The sequence below is a fragment of the Bos javanicus genome, chromosome 12 (genome assembly GCF_032452875.1).
Source record: "Bos javanicus breed banteng chromosome 12, ARS-OSU_banteng_1.0, whole genome shotgun sequence".
In the NCBI taxonomy this organism is placed as follows: Eukaryota; Metazoa; Chordata; class Mammalia; order Artiodactyla; family Bovidae; genus Bos; species Bos javanicus.
In genome coordinates this window covers 84688924-84694923 of record NC_083879.1, presented here as the reverse complement: position 1 = coordinate 84694923, position 6000 = coordinate 84688924, and positions in this window count along the sequence as shown.

The following is a 6000-nucleotide window of genomic DNA, read 5'->3' as shown; positions in this document are numbered from 1 at the left end:
TGAATTCTGTTTCAGCTACTGGGTTCCTTGTCTTCCTCTCCTTCTTTAATTTTGTTCTCTCTCTCCTTTTTTAAATGCACTTTGATTTTTTAAAAAAATGCATTTTGAATTTTACCATCTTTCCGTAAGTGAAGATAACCTGTCTATATTTGCTATGACTTCTGATATTTTTAATTTAGGCTTTTAATGGGCAATGCCTCGGGCTTGTTTATTGATGTGGCAGGTCCTGCCTCTTGTGATTAATCGAGTCAAGTTTTCTTTTTTTAGGTTTAAATTTTTTCTTCTATTTGTTTAAAATATAAAGGTCTGTATCATTCCTCCTGTAACTGCAGCAGAAGAGCCTCAGAGTTGGCGCATGGGACCCCCTTTCAAGCCAGCTCCTGTGTTGTGTTGCTGTGAGGGCTTCCTTGCGTTCCTGTCAGTCCAGACCACCCAGGCTCACTGACTCGGAGGTGACACTGACCAACTGGAAACCTAGGTCTGTGTGCTCCGTGTATTCACTGCTAATAGGGTTTATTAAGGTGCTTTCAGTGGACAGAGCTCGGTTGTTTTTGTTTGTTTGTTTGTTTTCTGTTTTATTCTGAAAACAAAACCAAATCTTAAACCACAGAATTCTTCCTCATGTTTCTCTATGGCTCTTATTAACATGTCAACTCATCTGGGTGATTCTATCACAAAGCAAAATAGGTTCAGAATTATGTTTATGATACCAAATTATCAGCAGAGTTATTAAGTAAAATTCAAGTTCTCTTTGGAATTCTTTTCATCTCTTTGTACATCTAGTAAAGATGTACAAAGTACTCATTCAAAAGTTAGCTGAATTAATTTCTTTAATATATGATTACACTGTTATTTTGATTGGAGGAGGAAGTGGCCACACACTCCAGTACTCTTGCCTGGAAAATTCCACAGATAGAGGAGCCTGGTGGGCTACAGTCCACGGGGTCCCACAGAGTCAGGAACGACTGAGAGACTAAGCAGATACATTACTTTGATATGCATCTTGGTTAATTTGCAACTACACTTAATTTCAATATTTACTTTTTTATTATTTTGATTAAATTTTACTTTTTAATAAGTAAAACACTTAAATGTGTCAAAATTATACAGAAAAGATACTCAGATTTATCACGTGTATGTGTGTGCTAAATTGACTCAGTTGTATCCAACTGTGACCCCATGGACTGTAGCCCACCAGACTCCTCTGTCCATGGGATTCTCCCGGCAAGAACCCTGAAGTGGGTTGCCATTTCTTCCTCCAGGGGATCTTCCTGACCCAGAGATTGAACCCAAGTCTCCTGCGTCTCTTGCATGGTCAGGCAGATTCTTTACACTGAGACATCTGGGAAGCCCCCTGTAGAAGTATTACAGTCCCCAAAATCAGTGAAAGGAAACAATGATTATTAGAAACACTCATGCAAAAAAATGTTTTGACTGTTTTTTTCATTACTGACCCTCTCTGAAGCCAGACTGAAAAGTACATGCATAGAAATTACGAGCTTTAGTGGACACTTTTGCCTAGGGAGATGTTTGGAATGAGGACTGAGGTGCTTCCTAGGACAACAGAGGTATGGAGACATGGGTTTCTGTGTCTAATGCAGATGGCAACTCTCAGCCCCCTGTTTTAGCCGGAGGAAAATTTGGGGTGACATCATTCTGCCAAGTGAGGGTAGAGGATGATTTGAAATGTGTGAGTCATGAGTTCTTAAGCTCCAGAATGATAAAAAAATGGAGAAATCCTTAAGTGGGGCAGGTACAGTGCAATTAATAGCAAAACCTTCCAGCTGAGTCATGGGGGGGAGGCCCTTCTGAATAAGGAAGGCTTAGGGAGCATTCGAGTTCATTGTGTATTTACATACTTTAAGGATGTATTTGTTAGAGGGGATTGAATTGCGACTCCTCTTCCTCGGTGTCCAGTAAACACTAGGATGACGGTCATTGAGACACCACAGGGCGGGGTGCTGGTGAGTCGCTCAGTCGAGTCTGACTCTTTGTGACCCTGTGGACTGTAGCCCGCCAGGCTCCTCTGTCCATGGGATTCTCCAGGCAGGCATATTGTAGTGGGCTGCCATTTCTTTCTAAGAAACAGGTTCCGCATGCGAAGCCGGTAGGTGATTTTTCATCTGTTCGAGGGGTCTCAGCCCCTTCTGGGCTGGTTTCAGGACGCCAGCTTTTCCATGGACTGGGGGTGGCGAAGGGGTGCTTTCAGGATGACTCAAGCACATCACACTTAATGTGCACTTCATTTCTGCTATTATTACACCAGCTCCACCTCAGGTCATCAGGCAGTAGATCCTGGGGGTTGGGGACCCCTGATACAGCCAACGTGAGCCAAAAACATGTGTAGGGCTGCAGACTCAAATAAGACAACTCCTCGCTGGGCCAAACACCTACTGCCAGGAGCAAAATTCAGGGATGTAGCACCTCGGACCTTTAATGAGTCTTTTCTTAGAGTCATTGTGAACAAGCAACCTTGTGGCGTTTGGGCGTCTGGGCATCAAGCATTCTGGCTCTGGAGGGTCTGCCTTTCACCTGGGGCTGGAAGGTAGGCATATCCAGTGCCCAGCAACGAGGCAGCATCACCTCAAATTCCCTCCGTCCCTGCCCTTGACAACCTTCAGGAGCTGAGATCATGGCCATGTGGATTTCCAGCCGCGTCTCTTCTCTACTCCTTGGGAAGTTATCTTGCTTTTGAAAATATGGAATGTTATCTTCTTAAAACAGCTCCGAGGCCCAAGGGAATCACAACAGTTCTCCAAATGCAGAATTTTTATGAAGAATCCTTTCCCCTACAACAGAAATGTATATACAGTCTGTTTATATACAAAAGTATTCCAAAAATGCTCCATTTGTTATTATTAAGGTTGCTTATGTTAGTCAACAATTATGTCGGTGAACCCCAGTAGGGACTCTGCTGGGTGGACCAGCTCTCCTGATTATCATACAAGACCTCGTTTGATGGAATGTAGCTTAATAGAGCCCCCAAGACAGGTTCAATGAGAAGAACCTCACGTGATGTGACAGAGTTTACACACTTTTCCACTCATTGTTTTAGATCAGGGACCTCTTTCTCTTTGTTTGCAGGAATCTTCAAAGATCAAAACCTCCAGTTGAATTTGGTATTATTCCATTTTTCTTTAGCGCTTTGATCTTTCCTCTTGGAATTTATCAATAGTTTCATTCTTTTTCATTTTCTTTATAAACTAAGTGGGGACATCAGGAGAATGTCATCCGGGCCAGCTCTGGAGCCTTCTTTTGAAGCAAATCCGCTCCCCAGGGCTCTAGGAAAACGCAAGCAAGCAGACAGCCCTGGATGTCTGTCGATGATTAATTCAAAGGAGAGAGAAGACACATCGGATGCATTCCTATTATAAAACAACAATTGAAATAAATGCATAGGTTTATCTACCTTTGATATTTTCTTATGAGAAGACATCAAGATTTTCTTCCGCCATTGTAACGATCCAGGAAACAACATAAAATTCAGATGCTATTGTGCTGTCAGATCATACAAAATTGCTATTTGAGGTATAAATAGATTTAAAAAAACCTGAAAAGTCATCTGAGAAATTAGAACAGGTGATAGAAATGTATTATAGGCAATCTATTAAGACTTATCCTTTGAAAGTGTCATCTTTACAGTTTTACAAAGCATCCTCTGGATTTCTGAGAAACTTACTGAAACCACAATAATGGAACATCCCAGGGGTCTGTGGTACTTAGGTAAAGAGAAAGACCACAAAGGTAATTCTTCCAGGCTGTAACTCAGCATGCTCCAACCCCTTGCTAGGTGGGTAACTTTGTAACTCACAGGGTTCTTAGAACATTGTAGGATTTGTTTGATAAAGTCGCTGCTTATGAATAAGATGTAAAGGAAGTACAATAGGGTGAAGAATATATTTTCAGTTTTTTGGAAGCAGTGCTAATGTTTTGGGAAATCATGAACATTGTGGAGTACCTACCATTGCACAATAAATAGAAATATAATGGCTTTCATCCCTATTACCTGGATTTTTATGTACAGCTTTGAAAAATGTAATAAAATTACATCAAACTTTTACTTGGAACACTTTTTTTCCAACCTTTGAATGACTTTTGTTGCAAATTTCCCAATGAGAATCAAAATAAAAATCAAACTTTTAAACTTCTAACTAAAGGCATACATGTAAAAGTTGAAACAAAGGGCTTCCATGGTGGCTCAGATGGCTAAAAATCTGCCTGCAATGCGGAAGACCTAGGTTCAATCCCTGGGTTCAGAAGATATCCTCCAGGGGATCTTCCCCTGGAATACCCACTCCAGTATTCTTGCCTGGAGAATCCCAATGGACAAAGGAGCCTGGCGGGCTACAGTCCATGGGTCTGCAGAGTCAGACATGACTGAGGGGCTTTCACCTTAGCGGTGAAATGTGTCCCACTCTGGAGTGTGGGACTTGTGGTGCGACTTGTGGGATCTTAGTTCCCCAAGCAGGACCTGAACTTGTGGCTCTTGCACTGGGAGCCGAGTCTTAGTCACTGGACTGCCAGGGAAGTCCCCAAAGTTGTAATAACCTAGTGCTCTTTCTCACGATTGGAGTTGCGTTTGATGTCTGGCTAAAAATGGGCAGGAATAGAATTTTCCCAGAAATGTATCCAAACTTCTGGACTGTGGAATTCATAATATACGTTTTGTTCAAGTCTGTAATGTTCTTATGTGAGGTTCATTTACAAATCTAAGATTTTAATTGGCTGTTGCTTTTATTGGGTAGCATAATTCTACTAAATTACATACCACTATTTAAGAATACTAATGATATATTTTTCCACTGTAGAAAATGCATTTTAAATCATTTTAACCCACTATGAACATTTTGATAGTAGCTTTTAGAGCCCCCTCATAAAACATTTCTTTAAAGCAATGAGGCTGGGCAGTGTTTGAACACAGGGTAATAATTCATACCAATTATATTGCTAAACATAAGGTCTCAAGCCTGATCATATATCATAATTCATACCTTATGGTCTGATAGCAATTAAAATACCATCATTAAATATACTGCAAACATACATATTTGTTGAAGTCTTGCTTATGTGGAATAACATTCTGTGCTTTATTACCCAGAATAGCACCCCTGTTTATTATCCTGACAACGCTGTAATTGCTAGAGAACCAGTTTGAGAGTACATTTAATACCCCCTCAGACTCGGACTTTATCTCATATTATTACAACTATTAATTTTGTTGTTAATAATACTATCGTGGCTATGAATGCTTTGCGTCTTGGCTGATTTTTCCATCATGTAAGTGGAGCAGGACAATCTGCTGGGTGCAGGGTAGTGATGAACACTGAAATCTCCCCACTGTGTGGAGAAGACTTGTACCGACTGAGTCAGGAGACTGTTTTAGAAAATCTTCAAGGGGTTTGGCCTTTAGCTGTAGAAGATGAATGACCTTAGATGAGACAAAAGGATTCAGTTCAGTTCAGTTCAGTCGCTCAGTCGTGTCTGACTCTTTGCGACCCCATGAACTGCATCACGCCAGGCCTCCCTGTCCATCACCAACTCCTGGAGTTTACCCAAACTCATGTCCATTGAGTTGGTGATGCCATCCAGCCATCTCATCCTCTGTCCTCCCCTTCTCCTCCTGCCCTCCTTCTTTCCCAGCATCAGGGTCTTTTCAAATGAGTCAGCTCTTCTCATCAGGTGGCCAGAGTATTGAAGTTTCAGCTTCAACAACAGTCCTTCCAATGAACACCCGGGACTGATCTTCTTTAGGATGGACTGGTTGGATCTCCTTGCAGTCCAAGGGACTCTCAAGAGTCTTCTCCAACACCACAGTTCAAAAGCATCAATTCTTCAGTGCAAAAGGATTACTAGATATTAAATATTTATTATTGCATCACTCAAGGTACCCTGAGGAGGTGATGATCAGGATCAGATTGTAATTACACGAGCCCCTAACCATGACGACTGATAGAACAGTGTGTCATTTGGATCCACCCGCTCCTGGGAGGCTAGCTTCAT